This window comes from Aedes aegypti, chromosome 3 (assembly GCF_002204515.2).
Source record: "Aedes aegypti strain LVP_AGWG chromosome 3, AaegL5.0 Primary Assembly, whole genome shotgun sequence".
In the NCBI taxonomy this organism is placed as follows: Eukaryota; Metazoa; Arthropoda; class Insecta; order Diptera; family Culicidae; genus Aedes; species Aedes aegypti.
Window position 1 is genome coordinate 288,388,003 of NC_035109.1, and position 26,591 is coordinate 288,414,593.

General features: G+C 37.2%; 1 protein-coding gene across 14 annotated transcripts in view; it reads left to right on the top strand.

Annotated features, from left to right (window-relative positions):
* Positions 1–26,591, top strand: part of LOC5575390 (solute carrier family 12 member 4) — a 791,918-nt gene that overhangs the window by 505,510 nt on the left and 259,817 nt on the right. The window lies entirely within an intron of this gene.

A 26,591-nucleotide genomic window follows, 5' to 3' on the forward strand; every position in this document is an offset into this window, starting at 1 on the left:
CTATATAAAATAAATTGTTCATGCAATTTTTATTCTTCAGCTGTTTTTAGATTGGAAGAAGAGACTTTTTTTACCAATTTTGGCTATAGAATTATTCCTTCCATGTTTATCGTATGATTTAGCTATTTGGAATATTCTTTGAAATAAAACTTTATCAATTGCAAAACGTTGAAAACATACAGAGGAAGCTCGTTATAACGATAACTTTTATTGCGACAAAAGCTCTTTATAACGACATTTTTCGGAACCTTGAAGTATATTCGAATGTTATAACCATTCTCTATAAAGACTTTTCTTTATTACGACGGTCCCTAGCGATGTCGTTATAACAAGCTTCGACTGTAATGTCCTGCTGAATTTTTTTTTCATAATATCATCATTTCTTGGAAGCAGAATAATAGTAGTGATCGGCTTTGATACAAAATGCTCAATTTGACATGCAGTAACTTTCTTCCCATATGAGCATGAACATTTTGACGGAGGACTACAAATATGGTAAATTTTATTATCACAAAATTTGAATTTATTAAAGTTCTGGTTAAAAAGCTTAACACCAGGTGAAATCGCTTAACATCAGAGTAGTTTTACTTTTGTAAATTTATGTGTAGCAACAATTTTGTTAAAAATGGCATGTTTACAAAATTGTAGCTTGACTGGGAATTGTTGAAACGATAAGTACAGATTAATTTAAAAACTTAAAATATGGCAGATATTTTGGCAATAAAACCTACTACTATTTTGAGCGATTCCACCTGATGCTTAACTTTTTGGCCGGTACTTTGAAAAATATCAAATTTTGTGATAATAAAAGAAAATTACTGCATGTCACATTTGAGCAGTTTGTATGAAAATCGGCTTTCACTACTTTTATTCTGAACACAATTGTATGTGTAGAATATATGGGCCAATTTTGATGAACATACCATTTATGAAACGCTTTGACGATGTTTATAGAAAATTCCGTCCGAAGGATACATTTTCTTACTCGTAGTGAATCAGTATTCTGTGAATTTCGTTCTAAATTATATTTCTTGGGCAATCGTGTGGCTTTGATGACGGCGTCGATGACTTAGATTGATAATAATTCGATAATCAATTCAATCGAAAATAATCAAACAAGATAGGTGTATTAACCCTGTGTATCACGTTACGTGAGACGAATCGATTGAAATGACAAATGTTGACTTGCTTCTGAATGGAAAAAAAAACATAAAAAAATTTCCTCAGTACACCAAAGCAGATTTCTTGCACTATAACATGTTGTTCTAGCATATGCAACCTCCAATGATAGCACGTACAATTTATTCACTCCCCTTCTTCAATTAATTAACCACTGTATATATTGACATAAAAAAATCTTTATTCTACTAAGTTTTCGATTTAATGTCTTTTCGGCGAAATGCCATTGCTTCTTAAAGCAATTAAATTCTTTTCGATCAAACGTACATTCGACTAAACGTCATTCGACCAAATGTAATGGATTCATATGGGGATTAGAACACTTGGCCGAATGACATTTGGTCGAATGACGTTTAGTAGAATGACATTTGGTCGAAAGTACATTTCACTGAAGGGACATTTGGTCGAAAATCTCTAGCACATTTCGTCAAATGAGATTTGATCGTTTGATCGAATGGAAAATTACTTATTATTTCTGGCGTTACGTCCCAACTGGGACAAAGCCTGCTTCTCAGATTAGTGTTCTTATGAGCACTTCCACAGTTATTAACTGAGAGCTTTCTTTGCCGATTGACCATTTTTGCATGTGTATATCGTGTGGCAGGTACGATGATACTCTATGCCCTGGGAATCGAGAAAATTTCCATTACGAAAAGATCCTCGACCAGTGGGATTCGAACCCACAACCCTCAGCATGGTCATGCTGAATAGCTGCGCGTTTACCGCTACGGCTATCTGGGCCCTGGGAAAATTACTCTTTAGCTTATTTTGAAATGGTTTATTGAATGATCATTTGATAAAATAAACATATGGCCGAAATGCTAAAGCTTATTATGCACAGTGAATCGTTCTATGCATTGATTATGAAATTTTCTACGTTTTGCGACGCTTCTTTTGAATAATCTGAATTGTTATCTTTTGTTTGATGATAAAAACGAGACGTTTTATGCAATCCTATTTTTTTAAACTTAATACATTCATTAATTTGTGATTGAAGCTATGCGAATATCGATGATTTCAATGTTTACTTAAAATATTTTTTTCAAAGTAGTTTTTTTGCACATTTTTGAAATATCTAGCATTAGTAAATTTATTATTCTTATAAAATATAATCATTTTTTGACAATAAATAAATAAAAAACATATCACATTAAGTTATTTTTTAATGTCATCATTCTTAATTATTAGCTACTGACAGGGATTGAATCTTGAGAAAATTGAGAGAATCTCTCACGTATCGCTCTCTGTAACTATCATAACATGCTGCACATTATGAAAGACTGTTTATTGTATACTGCTACAACTTTGATCCGATTGGGGGGATAGTAGTGCATGATAAAACCCCTCTAAACATGCTCCAAACCTGGGGGACACTATTGATATTGGAAGTTCGTGGATTGTTTATCGTGCCAGTAAAGAAAAACACCTATCCCCAATGGTAAACAAGCGATAAAAATGGATTTTATCATGGCTCTCTCTTTGGGGCTCTCGCTCGCTGCTTCCATTTATCAGACTTGTTACACCTTGCGATACAATGACGATCGTGGACCGCAACAGATGGGATGTTTTTCTTTGCTTGCTTTGATCGTGCTTCATACTCAAATGAGAACGAATTCTGCAATGCCTGGCTACTGATCTTCATCTGATGCAAGCATTCCGAGAGAATGCTAGGGATTTTTTTCTTGAAGCTTGCGGATGTGGGTATGATTTTGGTGGAATGCGGAAATTTGATTAAAACGGCATGAAAAAAATGCTAGTAGGTGAACCTTAATGGCGAAGTGGACCTTAAGTGTTGGCAACAGGATACGCTTTTCTAGTTATGGTCATTTTGCTCATTGTGTTTCAGACTTTTTTAAAGCTTCAAGAAATAAATATGCTTTAGAAATACAACACCTGTGATATTTTTTGATCATGCCTAAGGCTTCAAAATACGACATGCTGCGTCGAAAAAGGATTTATTGATTCTTGATTTTGACACACGAATTAAATTGCTTAGGCGGTCTTACCCCTTCGGGTGAATAGCAGAGTTTGCGGTGAACAGTTTGAATAATCACGATGAAAACAACGAGAAATAGTTTGATTGAAAATAACTAAACAAGAACATTGCGCTCATGCTGTAAATCAGGTGAGGTAAGACGAGTTGGCTGAGGTGACTGTTAACTGCATATTTGTAGCACATATGCTTTATAGTATAATCAAATGTTTTCGACCAATTGTCCATTCGACAAAATATCCGTTTGAACAAATGTAATTTCGACTTAACTTTATTTGAGTAAATGGCATTCGACCAAATGTTATAGTTTCGTTTCGCAATCTCAGATAGCGAAGTGTGCGCCTGCGATAAATGAGTGGATTTGTTGAGAGGGACGATATTTTGAATATTACCTAGTTGAACAAAACTAGGTGTACAAGGCATAGCGAGATACAAACCACAGCCAAACTTGATAAATACATTCGATGATTCCATCAATAGACAACTTACTCGATAACTTAAATAGACAAATTTAACAAATGTGTGCCGTTTGAAGCTCCACGATCGGCAAATCTGCACGAGCTTGATTTTGACGGATTTTCAAATAATGAGGTATCTAATATGAATATTGTTTTTTGAAATACAGGTATTCATGCAATATCTAAGATAATGAAATCGAACAGAAGCGTGGCCAAACCTGAAACAGAAAAGTCACATGATGATCTTTCAATATCAGGTCAGGAATAGCATGGATGTTCAAAGGCTTAGATGCAAATTTAAGACAACCCCTCTTGCATCTGGTACACACAAAATCAATAAATATCACAAATTTCTAAAAAACTACAGAAATGTTGTATAAACACTGAAATGTTAATATGAACAAAACAAGAAGATGTATCGTTTGCAGGCTATCAAAATTCTAACAAAGAAGCTGGTTTTGGTCAAGAGCATATTTTTGTGGAAGATGGTCATGCTAAAGTATAAATGGTTTATGAAAAACGTTGAAAAACTGTATTTTTTCAGAGTTTTTACATAAAAACATTATGAAAAAATGAGGATACCATCAAGACAAGTTTGCAAAAAATGTGCTTTTTCACGGGAAGAATGTTTCATCCCAAAGATGCATTGTGGAATTCCTAATATTTTATGAAATATACGATACTAAGAAAATTTTTGTTATTTTTGGATTTTTGGATGAGCTTCGACTGAGGTTATGTTATTGAACCAATGTTGGCTGAGCAGTCTTCAGGGAATTAAAAAGGTCCCAAACGGACCGAAACGTCGGGAAAAATAAAAAATTAGCGTTTTTAATTCCCTGAAGACTGCTCAGCCAACATTGGTTCAATAAGTTATTTTTGGAGCAAATATTTTACCGATTGTTACCTAATGTCAGTGAATGGTGGAATATAATTGATTTCTTTCAAAGCTACCTTGTTAGTAGAATAGTAAAGGATACAAACATAAAATTTTTGCTCAAAAATATTTTGATTTTGGTTTTGCGAAAAATAATGTTTAACTTTGACAATCAGCTTTTCTTAGAAGTTTTTGGAAAAACTATTTAGCTCTTCAACCAAAACCATTTTCTCAGATCTTATATATTCATAGCATTGTAGAATAATAGTTGAACGATGCACAGAAAACTGATTACGATTTTATCAATAAATAAAAAGGATATAGCATGAGCATGAGCATGATTGACCGCCCGCAGTTGCTACTCCGTTATTGCAGGAACAGCTGTACTTACACAGGGAACCAACAGACATAACTCGGAATCAGTAGCATCTTCAATGTGTAAGTACTGGTGCTCTCATTATTATAACAAACAATACCGGCGCCGGCTGCGTCCGAATGCAGGTCAATTTGAGGATGGGAGGGAAATGTTGACGTGTAACTTGCTTTATAGAAGCCGAGGAGTCCTCTGCACTTCCACAAGAAAACACTGGGATTTTGGATATGGGAAAGGATTCGTTTTGGTAAACGATAAAGATATAATTTGAAATAGATACGATAGTGCGGTTACTACGCAAACCAACCACAATTGATCCGCATTCCGTCGCTCGCCCACAAAGGAGCATGCAACAGATTCAACGGACCAAACACTACTCTCAATAAATAAAAAAGGATATAGCGTAAACAAAGTGTCCACTTTATAAAATGAACAGTACTTATCGATCACTCCTTATTCAAGATAACGAAGTGGTTGAGTGGTAAGACGTGACTATCAATCGCAGGGTTCTAAATTTTCGTATCAATGATGCGAAATCTACGATTTTTCGCACGTAAGGAGAATGCTTTTTTCGCTTCCTCACGTGAACATCTTTTATCGCTCACACTAATTTTCCCTGGAGCTTCGATGGTGGATAACCGAAAATCACTCCACTCCGGGGATAATATATTTTTCACTCCATCATATTTTCGCTCACCAACTGCTCCCGAGAATTATCAGTATGTGGATAAACAAAAACTAGTGCCAGCGACGGGATTCGAACCTAGAACATTGCTAAAAACAACCGCGATGCGTGCACGCTAACCATACTACCACACCAACTTGACGAAAGGAGTGGTTAATTTGGTGCTTAAAAGCAACTGCTGCTCGTGGCGATGGATACAGGAAAAGTTCTCCATGGATCGGAGAAAGCGAAAACAAACTTCTCACAGCTGCGGAAATGTGCAATTATCTATTTTCGCTTTGTTTTGTGGACAGATAAAATCGTAAGGCAGCTAATCGCTGAAAATTGCTGTGAGGGATAAATCCATTATCGTGAGAGTGAGTGAGAATTCAGAAGCCTGATCAATCGGAAGGTTCTTGGTTCAAATCTCAGTGTATGCAGTTGTTTTATTTTTTTATTTTGTCGATCATAAACGGCATTTTTGGCATTTGAATCAGGATTCCGAGCAATCAGCAACAAAAACCTAACGCGTGTGTTGCGTTACGGCAATCTGACTCATTATATTATGAGTTCAAATCATGGTGGGTTTTCATAAGATAAAAACACACTGGAATCATGATATCATGAGTCATAATCTTGGTTTCGGATTCTGATTTCTACCCGTGCAGATCTTTACCTTATCCTTCCCATAACAACTGTGAAGATGCAAAAGATTCTTCGGTCTCTAGTAACAATGGTTGTCTAACTAACATTCCTTCTCTTTCCTTGATAACTGTAAAGACGTGGCTGGCGCCGTTATTGATTTTTTAATTTTGAGCTCTCGATGTGAGAATGGTAAGCAAATTCAAAGCCCCATTCATCAAATCGCTGTGCATCTTGGATTGCTCTGGTCAATCACGCAGTAGCAACTACGAATTGTACAGTCATCTACCTCATGCTCATGCTCATGCTCACTACCGGGTTTTCTTAAATTCCGAACACTCGGTTTTTGTATGACGATTTGGATGAAATGTTTTGTTGAAATATGTCATTGAACTACTCGGAATTATCAGTCAATTGCTATTCACTTTTTATGTCTTTCTTCTATTTCAAACCTTGAGAGGTGTAATGATTCTCTAGTTCGCGGTATGTAAAACTAACTCAAATGATAATTATAAATTTGAATACAATTTATTCGTGCTGTTGGGAATTTGAATCAAGGTGTTTGGAAAGTGAGACAGAATGAACAGTGTTCGGCATTCGAATCATAATGTACGTATGAAAAATATTGAAATAAGATTACCAACAGCTAACAATTGGATTTTGTGAAAACGTTAAAATTTTCACAAATATCAGATTATTCATGAATTTGAAGTCACTTTTGCCCTTAAATCTTTGAACTATTAGCCAAAACGGTATTTCATAGGGATAGAGGGTCCTCTACACATTATCAACTCAGGTCTCCTCGAAACCTGATTTTCCCTGACTGTATGTATTTTAGTTTGTTGAAAATTAAATTACTTACTGCTATGCGAAATTTTCACCACGTTTTCCGCACCATTGACCGCACGCCCCTAGCCACGCCACTGCTGCCTTTTTGCTCTGCTGATGGTTGGGTTGTTCCCATTTACAACATGATCTGGGAGCCGATGCTGCTGTTCAGCTACCACACCCCGAGACCTCACGTGCCTTGTGGCTACTTTGAGCTCTTGCTTTTTTTTCACCTCCTCCTCCTCCTGCTGTAACGAATCGACAGCATTCTCCAAAAGCCAACGTTACACGCTGCACATGATGTTCCCACAGGCATGAGTTGCTGGCCATTCTGGTGGATTCAACACATTCATGTGTTGTGCTTTTTATTTTTTCCTAGGGAAACCTTTCGTCGATAATATTGAGATTACACTCATGGTGAACACTTTCGAAATTGGGATTGTTTCGATTTTCAACAGCTTTAACGCTCGCAGTGGTCATCTGTTTTCTAACTTGGTGTTTGTTCTGCTCTTTTTTATACTTTCAGGTAAGCTGTTAGAGTTTCGCGATTAGTACGTGACTGGAATTAACAAGTAAGCTTCATGAAGGCCTTTGAAGCAGAGACGCAGGTCGATAAGGTAACGCTAAATCGAATGAATTAAAGTCCTCATATTTTAATCGCTCGGCCGGTAGTTTTTACTTCTCCCAAATCAGTCTCACAGGAGTGTTTGACGTTCTCTTAAATGAGAATTCTTTCGAATTCCTGAGAAACTTTTTATTTATTTCTATATTAGTATTATTTCAAACATGACATTCATTTCTTATATCTAGGTATTCTGTGTTATTAGACAACACTATCATCTTAATCTGGTAAAACAAATTTAAGGTTTTATTATCATTTTGTTAATAACATATTACATTCATTTGCCGTAGCAGTTCAGATTTTTTTCAGGTGAGTTGATTTCACCTGCTTATAAGAGAGAAAAAAAACACGTTTTTAATTTGCTTAACCTAACTTAAACTAAATATATAACACATTAATCGTGGCAATAAAAGATTGTAACGATTTATTTCTGAAATTATTAATTATTTTATTTGACATTTGTTCTAATGTTTCAACATTGGATATTCTATGTAACTCATTGGTACTATACCAGGGAGGAAGCTTCAGAATCATTTTCAAAATTTAATTTTGAATTCTCTGCAGAGCTTTCTTCCTGATATTACAACAGCTAGTCCATATTGGTACAGAATACAACATAGCTGGCCTGAAAATTTGTTTGAATATCAAAAGCTTTTTCTTAAGACAAAGTTTTGATTTTGTAGTAATAAGTGGTTAGAGACATTTTACATATTTGTTACATTTGGCATTCAACTCAGTGTGATTTTTGAAAGTTAAATTCTTATCTAGCATGAGCCCTAGATACTTAACTTCAACTGACCAATTTATTGGAACCCCTCTCATCGTGACATCAAGTCTACTTGAAGGTTTCAAATAAAGAGATTTTGATAATAAATCTTCGAGCTGTTTAGTAGAATACCTATAAGTAGATAAAAAACCGAGTTTAGTACTATACCATTTAATTTCACTAGAGTTTGTATCCTTTGACAGATACGCGTATTTCGACCTCAACTGTAAGGTCGTCTTCAGTGTCGTGTACTAGAGTCGAGTCTAGTACACGACACTGAAGACGACCTTACAGTTGAGGTCGAAATACGCATATCTGTCAAAGGATCAGGGATTGAATCCTGAGAAAATTGAGAGAATCTCTCACGTATCGCTCTCTGTAACTATCATAACATGCTGCACATTATGAAAGACTGTTTATCGTATACTGCTACAACTTTGATCCGATTGGGGGGATAGTAGTGCATGATAAAACCCCTCTAAACATGCTCCAAACCTGGGGGACACTATTGATATTGGAAGTTCGTGGATTGTTTATCGTGCCAGTAAAGAAAAACACCTATCCCCAACGGTAAACAAGCGAGAAAAATGGATTTTATCATCGCTCTCTCTTTGGGGCTCTCGCTCGCTGCTTCCATTTATCAGACTTGTTACACCTTGCGATACAATGACGATCGTGGACCGCAACAGATGGGATGTTTTTCTTTGCTTGCTTTGATCGTGCTTCATACTCAAATGAGAACGAATTCTGCAATGCCTGGCTACTGATCTTCATCTGATGCAAGCATTCCGAGAGAATGCTAGGGATTTTTTTCTTGAAGCTTGCGGATGTGGGTATGATTTTGGGGGAATGCGGAAATTTGATTAAAACGGCATGAAAAAAATGCTAGTAGGTGAACCTTAATGGCGAAGTGGACCTTAAGTGTTGGCAACAGGATACGCTTTTCTAGTTATGGTCAATTTGCTCATTGTGTTTCAGACTTTTTTAAAGCTTCAAGAAATAAATATGCTTTAGAAATACAACACCTGTGATATTTTTTGATCATGCCTAAGGCTTCAAAATACGACATGCTGCGTCGAAAAAGGATTTATTGATTCTTGATTTTGACATACGAATTAAATTGCTAAGGCGGGCGGTCTTACCCCTTCGGGTGAATAGCAGAGTTTGCGGTGAACAGTTTGAATAATCACGATGAAAACAACGAGAAATAGTTTGATTGAAAATAACTAAACAAGAACATTGCGCTGTAAATGCTGTAAATCAGGTGAGGTAAGACGAGTTGGCTGAGGTGACTGTTAACTGCATATTTGTAGCACATATGCTTTATAGTATAATCAAATGTTTTCGACCAATTGTCTATTCGACAAAATATCCGTTTGAACAAATGTAATTTCGACTTAACTTTATTTGAGTAAATGGCATTCGACCAAATGTTATAGTTTCGTTTCGCAATCTCAGATAGCGAAGTGTGCGCCTGCGATAAATGAGTGGATTTGTTGAGAGGGACGATATTTTGAATATTACCTAGTTGAACAAAACTAGGTGTACAAGGCATAGCGAGATACAAACCACAGCCAAACTTGATAAATACATTCGATGATTCCATCAATAGACAACTTACTCGATAAATTTTGAAATAGACAAATTTAACAAACTTGTGCCGTTTGAAGCTCCATTCATGCAATATCTAAGATAATGAAGTCGAACTGAAGCGTGGCCAAACCTGAAACCTATGAAAAGTCACATGTTGATCTTTCAATATCAATATATGGATGTTCAAAGGCTTAGATGCAAATTTTTAAAAGACAACCCCTCTTGCATCTAGTACACACAAAATTAATTAATGTCACAAATTTCAAAACAAAAAAAAACTGCAGAAATGTTGTATAAACACTGAAATGTTAATATGAACCAAACAAGAAGATGTATCGTTTGCAGGCTGTCAAAATGCTAACATAGAAGCTGGTTTTCGTTAAGAGCATATTTTTGTGGAAGATGATCATGCTAAAGTATAAATGGTTTATGAAAAACGTTGAAAAACTGTATTTTTTTCAAAGTTTTTACATAAACACATTATGAAAAAATGAGGATGCAGACAAGTTTGCAAAAAATGTGCTTTTTCACGGGAAGAACGTTTCATCCTAAAGATGCATTGTGGAATTCCTAATATTTTATGAAATATAACCGTACTAAGAAACAATCAAGCTGGAGCGCATTTCCAAATTTCGAACTAATCTTTCGAAACCAGGGATTGAATCCTGAGAAAATTGAGAGAATCTCTCACTTATCGTTCTCTGTAACAATCATGATATGCAGCACTTCATAAGAGACTTGATTGTGCTACTTTTTCCGAATGTCGTTCCCCTCGAACGCCAGTTCCTCGAATGCCAGTTCCCCGAATAGCTCACTTCCCCGAAAAGTTTTTGGAACTCATAATTGTCATATCTTTACACATTTCAGGGTGGTGGACGTACTGGTCATCTGATATGCACCTTTCTTTATTTGATTGGCGATTCTTACGAGTTTCACCGACCTCAGCATTTTTGGCAATGTGTGTATAGCCAAGAATGACCAAATACCTCCTTCTTTTGATTGCTTATCGTTCTTTCTAATTCACTATCCTGTCACTGGAAACTATAAAGCGCCTATTTGAACTGCTCCACTTTTCGGGGAAACGTGTCATTCGGGGAAATGGCATTCGGGGAAACGACATTCGGGGAATAGTAGCACAATCGTTCAAAACGCATATCGGGTTTTGCTAGTATGATTTTTTTCAAGAAATGCATTCAGAATGTTTACATTTTATGTGTTGCACTGTGTGCTTAACAGAATAGCTTATACATGAAACCAAAAAACGATGTTCTGTTAAAAAGTACTACCTTTTTTCAAATTTCAGAATAGTGTTTGATCCTTTTGTCGCGTCGCTTACTCTTCCGAGGGTGAGCGATGAACACTTGTTTAGTATCGCGAATCTTAGGCGTGAATAAATCATGGTCACCATCACCAACCACACGGATAAAAATCTGATCCCCAAATCATGATTTACAAATCATGAAATTCATTAATTAGTTAGGTCATAATATCAGAATCACAAATCATGGTTCCTGGAGTCATAATCATGATTCTTCACAAGCGTAACATCCAGCGGTGCACTTTGCCTCAGCTCATTCGTAAGGACTGCTCATTTTATAAAGTGGATACATCTGTACATCATTTGACTAGTATTGGAAAATGTTGTGATAATAAAATAATAAAATAATAAAATTGCACACGAATATGGATCAACGTTTAGAACGGTCGATTTTTTGAGGTTATCAAAATCAATGATTGTTAGAAAATGGCTGGAAAATTCGACAATCTATATTTTTTATTTTCAAAAAAGGTTTGTTCTTCGAAAGCAACATCAATCAGAAGCCTGATGATAAAAATCAAGTTATTTTTGGAGCAAATATTTTACAGGTATAATAAAATCATTTTTCACCGATTGATTGATTGACTCTTTATTAAGGGGAAATCCAGCCCGAGGCTGGTTCATCCCCGATTATGTAGAGAAAAATATTTTTAATGTGAAGGGAACTGATATGAGTAAAATTATTTTGGTTTAAGGTTCGTCCTGACGGAAGTGCTAATATAGTATGAATATTAAAAATAACTTACACCTTCATACCTTCATAGAGTTACCTATTTAGTTCCCACGCCACATTTTAAGCACAATAGAAAAACAATTGCTTTATTTCTAGAAGACTTTTCAAAGCACAATGACAATCATCAAAATTGGCAACACTGCTGTAAAAAATCGATTTTATTTTCCACGTATTGTTTTCAAAATATTTTATTCTGGGATTACCAATTGAAATATTTGGAGAAAAACGTTTACAATTTGCTGTATATCGATAATATGCGTACACGATTTTAAAAGTTGAGACACGATTTTAAAAGAACTGAGGACTGTGGTTTAAACTCACGATTTAGCTCTCGTTTATACAAATATAGTTTTTTTAGTAATCTAAACAAGTTTTGAACACGCTTTTTACTTTTCTCTTTTGCTGGGAGTGAAAGGATGGTGTTTCAGCAAATTTGGGCGTAAATTGATATATCACTAATGTTACCTAATGTCAGTGAATGGTGGAATATAATTGATTTCTTTTAAAGCTTTCTCTTTAGTAGAATAGTAAAGGATACAAACATAAAATTTGTGCTCAAAAATATTTTGATTTTGGTTTTGCGAAAAATAATGTTAAACTTTGACAATCAGCTTTTCTTAGGAGTTTTTGGAAAAACTATTTAGCTCTTCAACCAAAAGCATTTTCTCAGATCTTATATATGCATAGCATTGTAGAATAATAGTTGAACGATGCATAGAAAACTGATTACGATTTTATCAATAAATAAAAAGTTTATAGCGTAAACAAAGTGTCCACTTTATAAAATGAACAGTACTTATCGATCACTCCTTATTCAAGATAACGAAGTTGTTGAGTGGTAAGATGTGGCTATCAATCGGAAGGTTCTTGGTTCAAATCTCAGTGTATGCAATTTTTTATGATTTTTATTTCGTCGATCATACACGGCATTTTTTGGCATTTGGCATTTGAATCAGGATTCCGAGCAATCAGCAACAAAAACCTAACGCGTGTGTTGCTTTACGGCAATCTGACTCATGATATCATGAGTTCAAATCATGGTGTGTTTTCATAAGTCTTTGAACTATGAGCCAAAACGGTATTTCATAGGGATAAAGGGTCCTCTGCACATTATCAACTCAGGTCTCCTCCAAACCTGATTTTCCCTGACTGTATGTATTTTAGTTTGTTGAAAATTAATTTACTTACTGCTATGCGAAATTTTCACCACGTTTTCCGCACCATGGACCGCACGCCCCTAGCCACGCCACTGCTGCCCTTTTGCTCTGATGATGGTTGGGTTGTTCCCATTTACAACATGATCTGAGAGCCGATGCTGCTGTTCAGCTTTACCACACCCCGAGACCTCACGTGCCTTGTGGCTACTTTGAGCTCTTGCTTTTTTTTTCACCTCCTCCTCCTCCTGGTGTAACGAATCGACAGCATTCTCCAAAAGCCAACGTTACACGCTGCACATGATGTTCCCACAGGCATGAGTTGCTGGCCATTCTGGTGGATTCAACACATTCATGTGTTGTGCTTTTTATTTTTTCCTAGGGAAACCTTTCGTCGATAATATTGAGATTACACTCATGGTGAACACTTTCGGATTTGGGATTGTTTCGATTTTCAATAGCTCTAACGCTCGCAGTGGTCATCTGTTTTCTAACTTGGTGTTTGTTCTGCTCTTCTTTATACTTTCAGGTAAGCTGTTAGAATTTCGCGATTAGTACGTGACTGGAATTAACAAGTAAGCTTCATGAAGGCCTTTGAAGCAGAGACGCAGGTCGACAAGGTAACGCTAAATCGAATGAATTAAAGTCCTCATCTATTAATCGCTCGGTCGGTAGTTTTTACTTCTCCCAAATCAGTCTCACAGGAATGTTTGACGTTCTCTTAATTAAGAATTCTTTCGAACTCCTGAGGAACTTTTTTTTCAATTTCTATATTAGTATTATTTCAAACATTACATTCCTTTCTTATATATAGGTATTTTGTGTTATTAGACAACACTATCATCTTGATTTAGTAAAACAAATTTAAGGTTTTATTATCATTTTGTTAATAACATATAACATTTCATTTGCCGTAGCAGCAGATTTTTTACAGGTGAGTTGATTTCACCTGCTTATAAGAGAGAAAAAAACACGTTTGCAATTTGCTTAACCTAACTTAAACTAAATGTATTATACATTAATCGTGGCAATAGAAGATTGCAACGATTTTTGTCTGAAATTATTAATGATTTTATTTGACATTTGTTCCAATGTTTCAACATTGGATATTCTATGTAACTCATTGGTACTATACCAGGGAGGAAGCCTCTGAATCATTTTCAAAATTTTATTTTGAATTCTCTGCAGAGCTTTTTTCCTGGTATTACAACATCTAGTCCATATTGGTACAGCATACAACATGGCTGGCCTGAAAATTTGTTTGAATATCAAAAGCTTTTTTGTAAAACAAAGTTTTGATTTTCTTTTAATAAGTGAATGGAGACATTTTACGTATATGTTACATTTGGCTTGAATGCCCTCAATGAGATTTTTGAAAGTTAAATTCTTATTTAGCATGAGAACTACATACTTAACTTCATCTGACCAATTTATTGGAACCCCTCTCATCGTGATAACATGTCTACTTGAAGGTTTCAAATAAAGAGCTTTTGGTTTATGTGGGAATATTATTAGTTGAGTTTTGGAAGCATTAGGAGAAATCTTATATTTCTGCAAGTATGAAGAAAAAATATCAAAACTTTTTTGCAATCGACTACAGATGACACGCAGGCTTCGTCCGGCGGAGAGGCCTGTGTCATTCGCAAACAAAGATTTTTGACATCCCTGAGGTAACTCAGGTAAGTCAGATGTGAAAATATTGTATAATATTGGTCCCAAAATGCTGCCTTGAGGAACACCAGCTCTTAAAGGAAGTCTTTCAGATCTGAAGTTCTGAAGAAATTTTATTTTTAAAATTTTTTTTCTTAATTGTGAAAAACGTTTCTTTCTGCAAATCCCGCCATATAATTTTCATAGCAGGATAGTGAGTGCGTTGAAATTACCTTCTCCTAACGTTTTTCAGACGGACCAAGAGTTTAAGATCATCGTCTGTAAAAACGGATAAAAATTTTACATCACATTTTGGAATTGCAATGCTCCTGGCTTCAACAATGGAATTTGTTAAAGTTTCAAGAGCATTTTTAATATCATGTTTTGTTTGTTAAGGAATATTGACATCAAGATTAGAGTCAATAAATGTTTCATATATATTCCAGTCGGCTCGAAAATGATTGAATGTAGAGCTGATAGGATTGAGAATTGCTTCATGGGATATTTGAAATATAACAGGGACATGATCAGAATCAAAATCTGCATGAGTAACTAATTGGCTACAAAGAAGACTAGAGTCGGTTAAGACCAAATCAATCGTAGATGGATTTCTAGAAGAGGAAAAACATGTAGGACTTTGAGATGAACCAGCCTAGGGCTGAAAATTTCTTAAATAAAGATAATAATAATAATAATGTAGGGCTATCAGGGTATTGAATTGAAAAATATCCTGAAGAGCACTCATCAAATAAAATTCTGCTGTTGGAATTACTTTGAGAATTATTCCATGACCGATGTTTGGCATTAAAGTCACCAATGACAAAATTTTTTGGCTTATTGCGAGTCAATTTTCGCAAGTCAGTTTGGAAAGTATATTTACCAAACTGTGTTTCAACAGAAACACCTAAAGTTTCAAAAACTTCAGTTTCAAATGACGAAAACAGTTGATGTTTTATACGCCTATGAATGATGATTGCAACTCCCCCACATGCCCCATCAAGTCGATCATTACGATAAACAAAAAAGTTAGGATCTCTTTTGAGTTTAGATCCAGGTTTTGAATACGTTTCGGTAATAACTGCTATATGCACGTTATTAATCGTAAGAAAATTAAACAGCTCGTCCTCTTTACCATTCAGAGAACGAGCATTCCAATTTAAAATATTTAAATTATTATTTGGATCCATTAGAAAAACGTAATCCAATAACAATTTGATTTGTAAATTTTACACCTACTTGGACTGCTTCAGTCATAGTGGTGGCATTGAACATTACATCAATCATTAGATTCAATTGTTCAGTTAGAAAATTAAAATCAAAGGCAGACATGTCACTTGAAGTGGGTACATTATCTGATAATTTCCTATTAGAATTTTCGGTAGATGAAGAAGCTGAGTAGGAGTTACCTGTGGCGGTAGAGTTTTTTTTTTCATTTGATTTGAATCAAGTGGAATGGGTACTCATAGTACGAACAGGGGAGGAGTTCAAATTTCCTGCTACGATATCGGCAAAGGATTGTCCGTGGGTAGATACATTCGAAATTGAAAGATTCGAACGGCTATCCGATGGATTAAAATAAGTTCGTGAATGAGCATGAATATGATCTTCCTGATGGGTATGATTCATGATCAAGCGATCGTTAACTGAAAAATGTTCAATACTCTACCAGGCAAATTCCGGAAACGACCGTTATCGTAACGGATATTATCTTTCATCTGCCTGGCACGAGCCTCAATGATTTTTTTTTTGCGCGAAGGGCAATTCCAAAAATTTGACTTATGATTAGCCCCGCAATTAGAGCATATGAACTTGGTGGTATCTTCCTTCACTGGACAGACGTCCTTGGTGTGAGAAGAACCTCCGCAAATCATGCATTTAGAATCCATGCGACAATTTTTTGTACCATGACCCCACTTTTGGCACCGACGGCACTGAGTGGGGTTCTGGTAATTTCCTCCAGGTTTCTGGAAATGTTCCCATGTCACACGGACATCGAACAAAAGTGTTGCTTTTTCTAAACCTTTAATATAATTAAGTTCTTTTTTGTTAAAGTGAACTAAATAAAATTCTTGAGAAAGCCCTTTCCGAACAATGCCAGATTGGGTTCTCTTTTTCATAATGATGACTTGGACTGGGGAAAATCCAAGTAAATCATTTATTCCATTTTTTATCTCTTCAGGTGATTTATAGTCACTTGAGAGACCTTTCAAGACAACTTTGAACAAACGTTCAGTTTTGTCGTCTTGAGTAAAAAATTTGTGCTTCTTCTCTTCAAGATGTTTGAGAAGAAGTTCGCGATCTTTGAGAGTTTCCGGCAAAACGCGACAGTCTCCTTTCTTTGCGATTTGGAAGGAAACCTTGGTTCCCCTAATGGAGTTCAAGATCTCCTGCCTAAATCCCCCAAATTCGGAACCACTGACCACGATAGGCGACACTCTTTGTTTCCTCACTTGAATCAAAGAGCCTGGGCTAGAGACTGCTTCGATTTGGTGTTCGGAAAATTTTGTCTAGAGCATCGAACTGATTGCTCATTTCGATACAATTATCAACATTATTCATTTCACCCTTGGAAGAAAGTTCGTATTCCGGAGAAACGTTTAGTGACAGTTTTAAATCCCCTTTTTTGGAAGGAAGTTGTGAATTCAGAGATTCACACTTCCTTTTATTTTTAGTTGCAACCATGTATAGTGAAAAAAAAAGAAAGAAAACGTGACCTCCTAAGAGTTTTTTTCCCAAGATGGTGTCCAAGAAGGATTACCACCGCTAGCTTTCGCCAACGGGTCCAACGAAAAATCGAAGGCACGGGTCCAAACAAGGATCGTAGAGGGATCAGTAGTAGAAAAAAAGTACTGAAAGGTACTGTTTTTGTAGCACTGAAAAGTACTGTTTTATTGCTTTAGGTAGTTTTAAAAAAAAAAAACTTCGAAGAGCAGAGAGCATTCGTGTATGCACAGCACGGAGGTACGATGCGCACTGAAACCTGAGTAACTTGATTTACAATTGGACTAGTATGTCCTAAATTGCTGCTTTCACACTGCATAGAATGCTTTTGAGCTCTTTCGCAATTATTAAGTAATAATTTGAGTCACTCTTTCAATGCCGGATTGGCTCCCGAATATATATTTTTTTAATCAATATAATTTCAAAAAGGACTTAGGTCCAGATTTCAATTGAGAAATTTTATTTTGAACATTTTCGTTTCTAGAATAAGAAAATCTGTTTTAATTCCCTAATTCATTTTTGCAGATTTTCCTATATACTTTTCACAGCAAGATCACAAATGCGTTGAAATTGTCATCTCCTTACGTTTTGAGGACGGGATCAAGAGTTTAAGATCATCGACTAAAATCAAGGATTCTTTATTTCACATTTTGGTATTGCAATGCCCCTTGTTTGAACAATAGAATTTGTTAAAGTTTCAAAAGCATTGTCTATATCAAGTGTTGTGTGCAAAGAAAAGTTAACTTAAAGATTCAATTTTTGCTCCAATACCGACATAATTTGATTTACGAATTTTCAACCCATTACATAGTGTATCAAAATCAACTAAACTGAAAACGATTGCATACCTTCCCGTCCGATTTGCCCGAATTTCTACATAAATAAATCACCATATAATTCACATTATTCAGCAGTGATGTATTTAATTAAAATCATACCAAACTTGACCCATCCAGGCACACGATATGCACATCATCCAGGTAACATCCGCAGGTCGCCGTCGAATTGCACCAACAACGAGCGGAAATTAATTATCAACTTCCTGCTGCCATCGTCTGTGCTGGTGGTGGTCGAGGTCGACTGTCGCACCACTTCCTACCTGTAACAAAAGTCCACACCGGTAGCCCCTTGAGCGGAAGCCCCCGTGTAAGGCTCTAGTCCACAGCATCCGGCCAGGACCATGAGCGACGAGATCATTATAAACCTGTTTGCTGCTTAATTAATAAAATTCACTTTCTGCTATACATTGTTGGCTGGCGTCCGCACTGGGTGTGTATGTGTGTGCTGCCGAGCGTGCATCACAGCTACTTTATTACATCAAATTTCCCAGCAACTGACCGACCCGACCACTTACTAAACCTTGAGATTGCGCCCGGATTGGCGCAAATGTATATTTACTGAAAGTGACATGGGTTGAAAAGGGGCCGACACACCCGACGCTAGAAGGTTACTGAGCGGGTTTGTTCTTTGAAGTCGGTGCTTTGCCGGTGATGGTCAACGACATTATTTCGATATGCTTCAGATGTTCGGAAAGAATGGGTAATTATCGCCGTTGATTCACTTAACAGGGATAGAGATTTTCAGGGATTTCAGATGAGTTTTGTGGGGATAGAGATTTGGATCTTTTCAACTGGGTTTTATGAGGATATCATTATAAAATTTAATTTAATTTATGTTTTATTGGGTTTGGTTTCCAAGGATATCTGTTGATTCACAATGCGATCTTTGGAAGATTTCCATGAACTTTCATTTAGAGAAGATCAATTTTCAATGGTCCGTGAGTTGTTTGTAGAACTTCGAAGGGGGTCACAGATTCAAAAGGTTGGGAATCAATGGTGTAAAAAATCTCTCGAATTTCTTCTCAAAATCTCAAAATTCCTGTCAAATCTTGTCTCTGTGAATGAAAGTCGTTATTTTTTAAATTGTTTTGTAACCTCAATATTTTCTGATGTAGTAGCATTACTACATTTCTCATAATTCAGTACTGTACCCATGACCCACATATGGTAAACATTTTCATTAAAGATATCCTATTTTAATTGCTTTCCTAAATTTACGACGACCTCACAGTCAGTACCAAAATATGCATAAACAACTGCGACCTCCCAGTCAGCAGTTAAACTCTCCTCAATTCCTTGTTTTGAAACCTTCGTAACTGTTGCCACATGTGCGGTACATGGTCATGCAATGTTTTACAAACGCACTCACTTCGCTCGTGCAGCATACCCATAGAACTTTCTCCTTTTACTTTCATTTCAATAAACTTCATTCAAGATTCTGAACGCTGGATACACATATAACGGTTATTCGTTGAATTGATATGGACAGTGCAATGTTAACCATTTGGAAGTTTAAAAACAAGAGAATAAATAAAAATATCTCCATGCATCGTATAACAGAAGAGTAGAGTTTAATATCATGAAATTCAATATGATTAAAGTTTACGGAAATAAATCTATCAAGGCTCGTTGGAAACTGAACGCAACGCATATAATCCTGCAAATAACTGGATGGTCCTCCTACTTAATCTCATGACTGCTCCCGTTCAGATACTCCATCCAGTACATGTTCCCATTATTTTACGACAGTCACTCAACAACATGGACCCATAAACCGGCGGCGGTGCGGTAGTTGAACTACAATGACTTTGCTGATCCGTAAATGCTTTTATATTACATTGTTTATGTGTGTTTACGAGCTCGGACTGCAGAAACGATCACGCGAAGCAAGTCGCTGTGTCGATGGGGTCATTTATTTAGTGAGCAAGGACATTACGAGTCTACGTTCCCTGGCAGACAAATTGCTTTTTCTCCGTTGAGTGTCAATTTGAGAACGATATTGAAAAATAGGATAAACTGCTCGCTTTTTCGTTGGATCGACATCCGTGCACACGTGCAGAGCAAACAAACGCACACCAACAACCCAGAGCGGCCTTGGTCCTGGAATGATGTCCTTGAGCTTGCTGGTGGGTGCTGGGAGGGTCCATTTTTATCATTTCCCATTCCAGTGGAGGTATTCGGGCAAGTACGTATACAAGTGGTAATGCAATTTTAATTAAAATTCTGAAATTAAATGGCCGGCCTAGGGAAAGTGAAAAAAGAGTGCATGATTGTTTCTTTTAGCTTAGAATGCAATTTAAATTTGAGATTAAAAAAAACATCATGGTAGGCACTGCCTTGCAAGCAGTGGAAATTTAGAAAAAAAAAGTATTTTTTTAGTGTAGAATGCAACTGAGAACTGCTTATAATGAAGACCTAAAATACTGGAGTTAAGCAAGTAAGCGTGATAAGGCACCGTGCAATTTAATACTTTAAAATAAGAAAGTATCTTTATTTAATCAAAATATAAGTAATGAAAAATATGCATACATTAGTACACACTAATTCGAACAAAAAAAAAACATTGTAGCTAGAATAATTTGGAGAAAATAAATCCATTTATACACATAAGTTATACAGAAAAAATGTAGGATTATTCCTAACAATGTTTATAAAAACACTCGTAGTTTAAAAATATTAGTTACATGAATTTTTGAATGACAAACTGAAATCGTTTTATTCTATTTATAAATATATTTGTATCATCAGTCTAGAATAATTTCTATGGTCAAATAAGGTACAATTATATGCATTCAATTGGATAATTAGTATATTTTGCTCTTTTACAACTCAGCTTAGATAAACCACGGAAAGTTTCGTGTGAATTTAAAATTAATGTTCTTATGTATATATTTTATACCATAAAAGTTAAAAACAACTTTTAGATGGATTCATTTAAATTTTCTTTGATCAATTTAACAAATTTAAGCTAGGAATGAATAAAGTTAAAGGAAAACAACATTTGCGGATATTAAAACTTATAAAAATTATCGTAAGCAGTCTAATATTAAGAAGTAGGGGTAAGTGTACCATGTACATTATATCTGCATTTATTCATAAAAATCACATATTTTTCATTGTGATTCATTCAACTAGAACTGAAATGCTCATCATGTGTCAAAAAACTAATAGTATTCGATTTTAGACAGAGATACAATGGATTTATGATTGACGGAAAACAATTTTCAAACTAATTAATTTTTGCAGCTAACAAGTTTGCTTGTGTTAGTGTACGTGTAGTACCAGTTTTGCAATAGTATCAGTGTGGGCGTAAGAATATAACCTAAAACGAAGCAATGGTGCGAAAATATTCAGCATATTCAAGTATTTATGCTTAAGGCGAAGTAGGCTATCATTGAAATGTGTACGCGTCGTTGATGATTGTTGCAAATTCATCTCACGATTTCAAATCAAAGAAAATCAGTTGGTTTTGTACTGACACAGCTGAAAAAGTATCAGCATACTTTATGCATGTTAGCGCGTACAGTGATACATTTTCAAGTCAATATAAACTATCAAGACTGAGTTTTATCACTTTGAAATGCAAGCTGAAAAGTCATCATTGTTGCCAAAACGAATGATGGGCTACTTAGCCTTAATATTGACGGATGATCCACTTACCCCACTGTACCTTATAGTAACATCCGTGTTAAGCTTTGATCAGTGAGAACCAGCAATTTTCCAATATTGCAGTGATTGATGTGATACAAACCGATGCTAAACTTTTCTTTCCCTATACGGCTTTCGCATTGTGCAACCAGATTTTGATAAATTTTGATCGTTTATCGGAAATTATGCAATGAAATTATTACTTACCGCTGCCTACATTCGTCGTACGCATTCTCGTATCGGTCGTACTTAGTTTTGATTCGTCTCACAACTAACGGCTCACTGTGATATAGTACATCACTTCAACGCTAAAATAGAATGTTTAACTAGACTATTAAGACCTTCGGGCAACCCTCTCCATTCCCACAGCATGATGAAATATGTGGAATTCCCTTTAAATGCATAGTCTCCATTAATATAGGGGAACTTGGGGCAATTTTCTCATATGGGGCAAAACGAGCCACCCTCGATTTGGACGAAAGGTGTGTTTTAGAATGCTTTTTTTCAACCAAGATTGTAGTAAAGGGATATGAATGCTTATCTTAATATATTTTTATGTGTATTTCTCAATAAAATCGTAAAAAACGTATAAAAAAGTTTTTCGATGTTTTCGTTGCAATTTTGTGCGATTTTCAAGACCATTTCTTAGGTCGAAAAATAACCAAATTCCTGAAAACATCGAAGAGAGCCTACTTGTGCACTGTCATAGTTTGTACTACATGCAACAAATATTGACAACATTTAGTAATTTAGTAAAAAAGTTCTAAAGAGTCTACAACATGAGTTCTATATGAATCACAAGACGAGTTGGTTCAGCTTCATTATTGTTTATCCTGATTTTCCAGGAGTCCTCTAATAATATTTCATGAAATTTCCAGGAAACTTTGAAATATAATTCCCAGAAATATTGACGGTGATTCTGACAAGATCCTCTACAGAGTTAGCTGACAGGAATAGTACAAGAAATAATCCAGATCTTCAACCTGAACCGCATTGAACCAATGCTCTAATAATTCTGCCAAAGATTCAGATTCTAGAATTTAGAATGTGCCATGAATTCACATAGGGGATCATCCACAAACTACACCTTGTTTCAAAGATGGAGTTGGTGTTCTAGAAAACCATGACACAGCTCACATCTTCCTGGAGGAATGTGACGCTTATCGAGTTTACATGTGTTGGAGATGATTAGTAGTTCAACTAGTTTTTTTTCAAACGTTTTGTCGATTTTACCTAGGTGTTTGAAAGTGCAAGATTTGTTGATGCCCCAAGTAGTTTAAAGGATTACACGTAACGGATTCAAGAAGTTCACAGAAATTGATAAGAGTTGACAGTAATTTCCAGAAAGGATCCTTTACAGGTGACTATGAGTTTTAAGGCATTCCTCAGTCATTTATAGAGTTTCTTTTTTTCAATGCGTTTCCAGGGGTGTTAAAAGAATTCTAGAGCAGCTTTCAGATACTTTATAGAGGTCTGAAGTTCTCAGTTGACGGTTCTGGAACTCGAGAGTAGGTGTTACGGGAAAAGATTGCGAAATTTTACGAAATCGACCGGACACTCGCCTATGACACTTTTAGACGCGTGTGGTAAAGCTTCGATTCTCGGACAAACTTGGCGTCTTCTGTAGTATATCCGGCTCAGGAATGGGGACAAGAGGCTCTCCAATAAGAGAATGTCCTGCAATTAGGACGGAGAGATTATCGGAAGAATCGGAAATGGGACAAGAGGCCGGGAGTTCAGGACAGATTAAATCTGGGCTACGACATAATGCGACGAAAGTGATGATTACATGATTTCACTGCATCTTCCCAAAAGCCTCCAAAGTGGGGAGAGCGAGCAGGAGTTAAGTGGAAGATTATTCCATTTCCGGTGCAGTGATCGCCCCATTACGGTGGCTTTAAATGCAGCTGGAACTCCTTTCTAAATTGTCGGGTATCGCGATCTGCACCGACAAAATTAGTCGCATTGTCGCAATGCAACTCGAGAACACAACCGCGACGAGCCACGAATCGTTTAACTGCGGCGATACAAGCGACGGACGACAAATCCGACACAACTACGAGGTGTACGGCCTCGATTGTAGCGAGTAACAGCAAAGGTCCACCGTGAAGAGTCTGCAGATAGACGGACTTTGCAATCAACCGGCAAAGTTTATGGTTTGCTGGTAACGGAAGTGGATGACGAGTGTCGAAAGGGGCATTCAGCTTTTTCATCCGTCCATCAATCCGAAGAAGTCCGAATTCGTCCATGAAACTATTGAGAATTTTGAGTGGCGATTACGATGCGATATTGACAGTACTGTCTGACTTATTGCGGCTATACAATTTCCGTCGGAAATTCCTGGCGCTGGGCAAGGCGAACCATTGACTTCAGTGGAAAATCCACGTCTTTAGGTCATAGTGGGGAAAGAACTCGTTGAATCTTGGGAAGTTTGCAGTTATTTCTGAATCGAAAACAGTAAGCGACGAATCTTGTTAGCTTGATTAGTTCAGAGAATTCACTGAAGATAGATACATCTGCGTTCATCAAAGGTAAGTGTGGGAGACCAGAATCCTGCCTGCTTGTGAGAACCATCCAGTACGCTGTTATGTGCGTCCGAATCGTCCGATGGTCCATCGAGGAAAAAGGATGTGTTTTGGTGCTGTATTCTTACAATGACAGGTCGGTTGTTGCGCTGGATGTGTGAATGCCGTCCATTCATCGATTCACTCATCTGTCAAGTCAGTCACTACACAGCTATTACAAGATACTCATTAACCTATGCGTATCACACAGTAGGGATACCAACGGACGCATCTCTTCCTCTACTTCCGACTGGTTGGCATCGAAACCGCACACTCTGACAACTGTTCGACGGGAGAGGTGAAAAACGCTGGACCATGCCACCATAGCATGTCGGTAACGATCTGGCTTGCAAGCTTTCCTCAAGAGATAAGGTCAGCAGGGTTCGAATCGGTCGGTACATGTATCCACGTTGAATTCTTTGACAGCCGCTGAATCTCAGCAACTCCGTTTGAAACAAAAACTTTCCAGGAATTCGATCTGGATTTGATCCAGTGAAGTGCGATATACGAGTTTGACCAAAACGTGACTGATACATTCCACTATCCACCAATTTCCTTCCGAGGAGAGCTGCTCAAAACTCCAAGCGTAGAATTAACTGTCCACGAAGAGGTACGACACGAGTCTTTCACAGTACCCTCCTCGGGACTACCAGCTGTTGAAGCTGTTTGATGCCAACACGGTCATTTCTCCACCAGGTTGCTGACTCTTCTGCATGCTCAGAATCCCACGACAAGTGAGCTGCCCAGAGAGATTGAATGAACATCTTGGCGTTAACGACCACTGGTCCAAAAAGTCCAAGTGGGTCGAAGAGTTGGGACATCTCTGACGCGACAATCCTTTTAGCCACGACGGCAAGATATGGTAGAGTAGGTACCTTGAACTTGAAAACGTCCCGCTGGGGGAACCATAACGACTCCAACGTTTTGATAGCTTCCAAGCGATCGAGCTCCAGTTCTGCAGAGGTTTCTCAAAGCTCTTCATGAATGTGGATGAGAATTGTTTTGTAGTTTGAAGCCCACTTACGGAGAACGAAAACGGCGGATTTCATCATCTCACAGTAGGTCTGACATATAGAGCCTCGTTCAGCGATAGCGAGGCAGCTCCACGACAGGAACCGTCGAATACAACACGTGTTTCGGTGGTCGAACTCTGTGGACGCTGGATGGCATGATGTGGGATAAAAAACTGTGGGTTACGCGATGCGACGGGAGCCAACTCCATGTGACCCCTCATACTCCCATGAACTCTGTATAACTGTGACGCAGTCCCCCATCGACGGCAAATCCATTTTTCCATTTGTTGGAACCTTCTGAGTGCGGTGGTGTGCGAATCAGTTAGCGCTCAACTTCCAAGCAGAGCAGTTGTGTTTCTCGCTGGAAGCCACACGCAAGCTATTGCGACTTAGGTCGATTTTTTTTTCTTTCTTTGAGGTGTTATAGTACACGTGCAGTTTCGCGTTTACGAGAGTAGTGTCGCGGATATCGCCGCGATGAGTGTTCGACGTGAAAACACGTTTCGCATCGATTATGCGAACGTGCCAAGGAAGCCGTCATTCGAAGAGCTACATGATTTTGTAGCTACCACATTGGGACTCCAATACGAACAAGTTGTTCAACTCCAGCCTAGCAGAGCACTCGGGTGTGCCTTCGTGAAGGTCGTCGACCTGGAGCTAGCACGGAGAATCGTAGCAGAGCACGACAACAAACATGAGACGGAGGTAGATGGCAAAATCTACAAGCTACGTATTACGCTCGAGGATGGTGCGGTGGAAGTAAAGCTGACCGATCTGTCCGAGGACATCACGAACGAGCAGGTGGCTGAGTTCCTCAGTGCCTACGGCGAAGTTCTCACCATTACCAATCAAGTATGGGACAGCAAGTATCGCTTCGCTGGTCTACCAACCGGCGCTCGGATAGCAAGAATGATGGTGAAACGGAACATTAAAAGTTACGTCACAATCGATGGTCAAAC